Below are 8,655 nucleotides of genomic sequence, written 5' to 3' on the forward strand. Positions count from 1 at the left end.
TAGATAATCTCTGAAGTGAAAACTCTTTTCATGCAGTTCCACCATTCAACTGTTAGAAAAGTCTTGGGAAATTGTCTGGGGTACTAGAGTTTAACCAATTTGTCTATTGTCACACAATTATGTATCATATAAGACTTGAATGCAAAACTTCCTGAATCTAAGCCTGTCCCTGTGTTCAGATATTATTATTCCCATTTATAGATGGAGGAACTGAGACTCTGAGAATATCATCTATGGTCATATTTTATAAGATTAAAACTCAGTATAATTCCAAGTTCATTACAGGGCTTCCAGGCATATTTTTTCTCTCTTAGACAAAGAAATTTTAAAATTCATGATCACAGAAATGACTCCTTTGTGAGACACAGTTGTGACTATCTCTTCTTGTGGATAAGGTGAGATAAAAGAGTTCCTAATGTTCTTCCTCATTCCTTATCCTCAACTCTATCTTATATAGTCTTCTTCCCACATTCTTGGTCTTTTTTCCTGACGAACCTGTGAAACAAACTTTAACTTCATATTGATTATCCTTTATAAGCAATACTAGTAATTACTATTTATCAGTCTAAATAGAACATAACCACAAAACTCTAGTCTGTGTATATTTGACCTATGCACAGTATAATTCCTAGGAAGCATTTACAAAATGATAAATTTAATGTATAATAGGGATTCTTTAATAAAATATTATTGTTGGGAGAACCTAAAAAAAATATATATATATATACACACATATATATACTGATTTAGGATTATGAGGCATAAAATGTTTGTAATAGGTTTAAAAGATTAGTATATATTAGTTTTCTATTAACTTTTATACATACATGCATTCACACACATATATATGCACATATATATGTATATCATATATGTTATTACTAATGTAGCTATGAAAGTAAAGCTAAGAGATTATTGATTTTGGAGGCTTTTTACTGGATAGCCTGATAATTGACTATCCTCAAGTTCTTAACACTTAGCCCTGCATTTGCTTTTTGTCTTTTTTTCCTCTTGCTCAAGTAATTTAGTATAATTAATTTAAATAGAAATAGAACTGTTTATCTTTTGAGGCTTTACTATTTGGTAAAATAATACCTTTAGTCAAAGTGCCAAAGAATTTTGTTTCTCTTTCAATTAAAGTACACTCAGGTGGTTATAAGAAATATTTTAAAGTCAACAAGCTGAGAGTTGATATTTACACTTGACCATTTTCAGCCAAAGAAACATACTGATAAATGGCAATCAAAATTGCTGATAAAGGATAATCAGTATGAATTTGTTGTTTGTTTCATAGGCTCATCAAGATGAAAGAAAAAGAATATGGAAGAAAGACTTCAAAAGGTAGAATTGAAGATAAGGAATGGGGAAGAGAATTAGGAACTCTTATTCTACCTTAATCACAAGAAGGAATAGGCACAACCTTGCCCACAAATAAGTCACTTCTATGATCATGAATTTTGAAATGCTTTTTACTAACTATATATTTCTATTGTTCCATCTTTCTTTATGTATTTCTCCTCCTTTATCTTCCTAATGACCTCCATTCCATGAATCCCCTCAGTATTCTTCCAGACCACCACCTCTATATATTATGTCTTTATTTTCTTCCTTTCTCAGTCTTGACTTTAGGGTTAACCAGTTTCATGTTATACTTTTATATTCTGTGTTCTCTTTCTCTTATAATTTATTGAATGCCAGGACAAACCATGATCCAGAATTATCCTCATCACTTATCTTCTCTGTTTTTACTCAAATGTTTTTGAATAATACTAAAGGAAATAAACTTAACTGTGCAGCTTTACACAAATATATATTATATAGTGTTAAATGATTCCTCACTTTAGGAAGGAAATTCTTTTACTCCTCTCTAACTGATTCTCTACTGCACTTCTCAATGAAACTCTTCAAAACTTTAATTTCCCTCCCTATGTCTCCCATAAAACCTTGATTTCCTATCTTCTCAACAAAGGATCTTGCCTTGTATATTACTAAGAAAATAGATCATTTCTGTGAACTTCTCTTCTAGTCTATAAATACAACAAAAATATCTGTGACATCATCTGTCATTCTCTTCTTTTTTTTTTTTAAACCCTTACCTTCTCTCAAGGTAGAAGAGTGGTAAGGGATAGGCAATGGGGATTAAGTGACTTGCGTAGGGTCACACAGCTAGGAAGTGTCTGAGGCCAGATTTGAACATAGGACCTCCCATCTCTAGGCCTGGTTCTTAGTCCTCTGAGCTACCCAGCTGCCCCTCAATCTCTTCTTTATTCCAATCTCTGATGGACTTTTTATTAAGTCCAATTCTTCTACTTTTAACAACTTTTATATTTTTTCTTTTTATCTCATTCAGGATATTGACCCATTGTCACTCCCTTTTCTTTTTAATCTCAAATTTATCCTCTTCACTTACTTTTTCCCTATTGTTTATAACATTCCTAGATTTCTTCATCCTTAAAGCAAAAAGGATACTCTTGACACTACTATCTTCTAAAGGTATAGTCTTCTCTCTCCTCCTTTTCACAGCCCAACTTCTAGAAAAAGTTTTCTATAATCATTACTTCTCCTCTCACTTAAACCTTTAAAATCTTATTTCTAACTTCATTATTCAAATGAAAGTGTCATATCCAAAATACCAAATATATCTTTACTGCATAAATCCAGTGTCCTTTTCTTATGTTTCATTTTTTCTCTTGATGACTTCTTTGACTCCGATAAGCTAAATTTTTATCTTTATGCAAATAATTCTTATATCTATATCTATGACTCTCTATGTTGTTCAGTTGAGTCTCTTTGTGACTGACTCCATTTGAGGTTTTCTTGGCAATGCTAATTATCTATACATATTGGTTTGTCAGTCTGTTTATCTATCTCCAATTGTAATCTGTGCCCTGAGATCTTTGACTGTTGGATATTTCAAGATAGATATCTAATAGACATCTTAAAATCAAAATATAGGAATTATTTTTTTCTCTTTCAAATTTCATGATTTATGTCAAGAACATCTTCATAATCATGAAATCAGTCATGACTATTTTCCTCAACCTCATTTATCTTCTTAGTTACCAAGTATGTAAATAATACCTCCACAAAATGTTTATCATCTATCCCCTTTGTTCCATACTTGGATTGTTTCTCTACTTCAAATCTTCATAATCTTTTAATTGCACTATTAAATAAGCCTTTTGTAGCATACCAGGCATGTTAGCATCTTGGAAGTAGGATTGATGTATTGATATTGTATCTTATGTATTCATTTACCAGACTCATGGTCAGGTCACTTATTAATCACTGTACAGATGAGTCTATGGTCCAAAGGGCAAGAGAATTCCTGAGTGTTGCATTACCGGCCACAGTGTCCTAGCTCATGACTTGTCAGATCACATTCCTTTCCAAGGCACATGTCGGATTAATCTCTGTCTCCTTGATTTTGTAATTGTAAATTCAACCAATGTTAAAACCTATGCCATGTTATGTATGGGTTAATCACCTCTCACTTCACATTCCTAAAATCTCCAATAAAAGTTGGGGAAGAAGCATGAGTCTTCCTCTTGATCCTGCTCTTCATCCTCTTTTGTTTTTCTGACTACTCTAGATGTTTTTGCCACTCTAGCCTATCTTATTCGTCATGACTTCTTGTTTCTTGCAATGCGGTTGCCCCCCCATACTTCTCATTAATCCTTTGGCTTCCTGGTGCATGAGAAGTATTACAGAGCTTGTGGCTCCCCGTGTGTTTTCTTGTTTCTCATACTTCTCATTAATCCTCTGGCTCTCTTGCCCATGGGAAGTATTATTGGAGCTCGCTGCACCCCACGTGTTTTAACTTGTCGTCTCTGAGACTTTATTCCGTCATTTCTCCCTCTATCTCTATTATTTATTCATCCATTTTCCTCCATTCTCCAATCTCCTTCTCAGGTCACCACCCACAAGTAAATTATATAGGAACTGCAGGCAGTTCCTATACCTTTTAAATGGTTTCTCCTCCTTATCTTTGATCCATACTGCCCAGGGCTACCAAAGTGCTATTCTGAAAGTACAAGTCTTATCATTTTTATCCCCTATTCTGTAAACTCCTGTGATTTTCTATTATCTCTAGAATCAAATACAAAATCCTTTGGTTTTTAGGGCCCTGCACATTCTGACTCAATCTTTCTGGCTTAATTTAATTTATTTTTTCTGTGTATTGGTTTTAGTGAAGCAAAATATTGTTTTAAAGATTCTCCAACACAGAGATCAATATACACAATGAGTAAAAAATATAAATGAAAACAAAACTAAAGGAAATTAGAATTCAATTAAATGCAATAACTAGAACTGGTTGCAAAGGAACAATAATGAAATAATGTTCTTTCCTCTTTTCAGATGCAGTAATGTGCTAGATTCTTTTCTTAATTTTCTTAATTTTTTTTTTTTGGTTTATGTACAGATGAGGGGATAATTAGCAAATGAACATGATATAGAAATGAAAAGGGAAAAAATTACATTATTTTTCTTTTTAAAACACCCTTAACTTCCTTCTTAGAATCAATTGATTCTAAGGCAGAAGAGTAGTAAGGGTTAGGCAATGGGGGTTAAGTGATTTGCTCAGGGTCACACTAGTATTCAAATATTAGCCTCAGATCTCCCAAGTTTAGGCCGAGTTCTCAATACACTGAACACCCACCTGCCCCTTTTCTTTAAAAAAAAAAAAACAACAACATTGTGCAATTCCTAAAGGCAATGTGACCTTCTATCCTCTGTATGAGTGGAAATATTGAGCTCAAGAACAATGAATAATTCTCTAATATTTAAGACTTTCTTTACTAGATCTGATATTAATTTCTTTTATAGCTTATTTACTAATTTTTCCTTTTAGTCTTCCCACTCAAAAATCTAAATGTATATAAAAGTATGTGATGGTCATCTTATAATCAACATTCTTTTGAGAGTTTTTTTTTTCCTTATCTATGATACAGTTGATATAACTGATATCTTTCCCTATCCATGAATACCCACTCTTATTTGTTCATTCTATAAGAGGTAAGTGAGTTCTATGACTTACCTGCATTAATTGTATGATGGTGTCAAATTGTGTCACTGTGAAATGGAGAATTTGAGAGGATTCACAACAGTTAATACTCTATTTTCCAGTCAATCAGCTTACTAGAAATCTATTTTCTACTGAACTGTACTACACAGGTCTTTTGGAACTTGGAAGCAGCTAAAACCTATGAGTCTCAATATATTAAAGAATATAGAGGTCCCATAACTTGTTGGAGATTTTTACAAATAATTCTAGGCCTAGATATATGTGAGGTGCATTTAGGAGTGATCTTGAAAGAATTACTTCATATTGATTTACATCCATTCTTCTTTTCTTATGTTTCTATTTTTATTCTTTTAGCTGGTGATTTATTATAGTTTTAAAATAATGAGGAATAATTGATTTTAGAAATATTGTTTCATTCCATGATTTTCAAAGTATGTACAGTATAGTATATTGCTTGGCCCTCTTGCGGCAAGGATTTAAGGAAAGACATTGAAAAAGGCTGCCTAGAATGAAATGGTACAGATGAATTGTATTAAAGGATATCAAATAATAGGCAATAATAATGAGGTTTTATTTACTCATGTTTTAGTTGTTTTAGTAGTTGGTTTCCTGAATATTTAAATTTATTTTACATACTAGAATATGAATGACCTTGATGATGTTTTATTGATTATTCCCATGATGCAAGAGAATTAATAAAACTTCTAACTTTGACCACCCATTGCTTTGGACCAGAGTTTCCAAACTTTGCAAGAAAGCTACTTTATATTTTCCCCAAACTTGAGATTAATGGGTCTGAGGAATTTGGACTATATTCCAGGTAAGCATGGCAGCAGTCTAAATATGAGTCACTTCCTCTCCCCATCACACAATGACAAGGACTACCCCAAAAGACCTTAAGAATCATTTCCAGAGTGGAGGAGCTGTACAGTAGGACTCAGCATTGAAGGTTTGTGGGATTGGGGCTTTTCCAGTCTATAAGAGGGTGAAAGGACTTCCACTCAAATGTGAGCCAATCCACCCTCCCCCAACCCCACCTATAGAACCAGAGCCAGAGCCAGCGCACGCCTAGACGAGCGAGCAAGGGGCACCCCTGGAGTGAGCAAGGGGCACCTATGGGTCCCTGGGAGCTGACTAGGATTACAGGCGACCCACCCCTGAAAGCAGCTAGGTGGGAAACCCCAGCGCGAGAGAGCACAGACCTTAGGTGGCCAGAACCAGGGAGTGAGCGAAGAGTACTTCTAGAGCAAGTAAAGGACAATTCTAGGTCCTTGGGAGCCGAGTAGGACAACTGGAGAACCACCCTGAAAGCAGCTAGACCAGAAACCAGGCAAGCAGGGGAGCACAGACCTTGAGTGGCCCTGGGAAGGTATCACCTAGAAGAGCTGCAAAGGAATGTGGAGATTCGAGAGCTTGCCTCAGGCAAAATCCTTGCTCCTTAACTCCATAAACAGAGAACCTGCCCAGCTGACTCAGATTTCTGACTAAAGAGGGAAGGGAAAACATCCAGGAAAAAGACTAATTGTGCACAGGAGCCTCAAAATCCTTCCAAAAAGCCCCAAAAGAAGGCTGTGACCCTCGAGAATTTTTAAGGAGGAAAAATCCAGGCTACAGAGGAAATACTGGATGAAACTCAAACAAAGACTAAACCTAAAAAAACAAACAAACAAAAAAAACCCACAGAAATTGTACAGAAGCCCTGGAAGAATCTCAATTGGAGCTTATGAAAAAGATGGAAATCTTCTGGAAAGAGAAGTGGGAAATGGTTCAAAATAAATGAAGAAATCATAGCTGAATACCAAAAGGTAAAGCAGAAAACCAAAAGATTATAACAGAAAACCAGGCCTTAAGGACCAGAATTGAGCAACTGGAAACCAGTGATCTTGCAAAACAAAAAGAATTAATGAAGCAAAGTCAAAAGACTAAAAAAAAAATAGAATAAAACATAAAATCTCTCACTGACAAGGTGACAGATAGGAAAACAGAGGAAGGAGAGACAATTTGAGAATCATTGGTTTACCTGAAAAGCCAGAAATAAAAAGAAACATTGACATCATACTACAAGAGATCATCCAAGAAAACTGCCCTGAAGTTCTTGAACAATGGGGTAAAATACACATTGAAAGAGTTCATAGAACACCCTCTACACTAAACACCCCCCAAAAAAACAACTCCCAGAAATGTAATTGTCAAATGCCAGAGCTTTCAAGCTAAGGAGAAAATCCTACAAGAAGCCAAAAAGAAATAATTCAGATACAAAGGAGCACCAATCAGGATCACACAAGACCTGGCAGCTTCCACATTAAAGGACCGCAAGGCCTAGAACATGATATTCAGAAAAGCAAGAGAACCAAGAATCACCTATCCACCAAAACTGACCATATACTTCCAGTGGAAAGTATGGGCATTCAACAAAACAGAAGATTTCCAAGTATTTGTAAGGAAAAGACCAGAACTAAGTGGAAAGTTTGACATCCAGACACAAAGATCAAGAGAAATATGAAAAGGTAAATATGAAAGAGAGGGAAAAGGAAAAAAACATGTTTTTTTTTAAAATTCAAACTCTCTTCTTTAAGGGCTACAATTAGATCAAGTTATATATATTAATATATGGGGAAAATGTTATTTGTAACTCTCAAAAATGTTTTCATTATTATAGTAAATAGAAGAATCATTCATAGGAAAAGACTGGGGCATTAAAGGCTATAAAATGATTTGCCAAAAAAAGGGGGGGGGAAATCAATGATGGTACTAAGAATTACCTGAAGAAATAAAATGAATAGAATATTCTTTGTCACACAAAGATACACATGAGAAGGGGAGGGGGAGAGTACTCTTATAAGAGGGAGAGAATGAGTGCTAATAGGTAATACTCAAATATTACTCTCAGTGACATCAATTCTGAGAGGGAAGAGCATCTAGATCTATTAGGATCTTGAAGTCTATCTTATCCTACAGGGTAAGGAAGAAGGGAAAACTAAAGGAGGTAAGGGGGAGGGAGTTAAAAAAAGGGAGGGAAGGAGAGGGGGGAGGGAACTTAACAGACCCTAAAAAAAACAAGAAGGGAACAAAAAGGGAGGGGCAAGAAGGGGAAGCATATCAAGGGAGGGGAATAGGGGGATTGACTAAAAGTATACCACTAGTTTAAAAGGATATAGCAAAAGAAGAAAGGTCAGAACTAGGAGAGGATATCAAAATGTTAGGGAACTCAAAAGTGACACTCATAACTTTGAACGTGAATGGGATGAACTCACCCATAAAATGTAGACGAATAGGAGAGTGTATTAGAATCCAGAATCCTACCATATGTTGTCTACAAGAAATACACATGAGGTGAGTAGATACTCACAAGGTCAGAATTAAAGGGTAGAGCAATACCTATTGGGCCTCAACTGACAGAAAGAAGGCAGGAGTTGCAATCATGATATCTGACAAAGCCAAAGTAAAAATATACCTTATTAAAAGGGAGGGAAGGTAAATACATCCTGATAAAAGGGAGTATAGATAATGAGGAAATATCACTAATCAACATGTATGAACCAAATGGTATAGCATGCAAATTTCTAATGGAGAAACTAGTAGAATTGAAGAAGGAAATAGATAGTAAAACTATACCAGTGGGAGACCTG

Source organism: Monodelphis domestica, chromosome 1 (assembly GCF_027887165.1).
Source record: "Monodelphis domestica isolate mMonDom1 chromosome 1, mMonDom1.pri, whole genome shotgun sequence".
NCBI lineage: Eukaryota > Metazoa > Chordata > Mammalia > Didelphimorphia > Didelphidae > Monodelphis > Monodelphis domestica.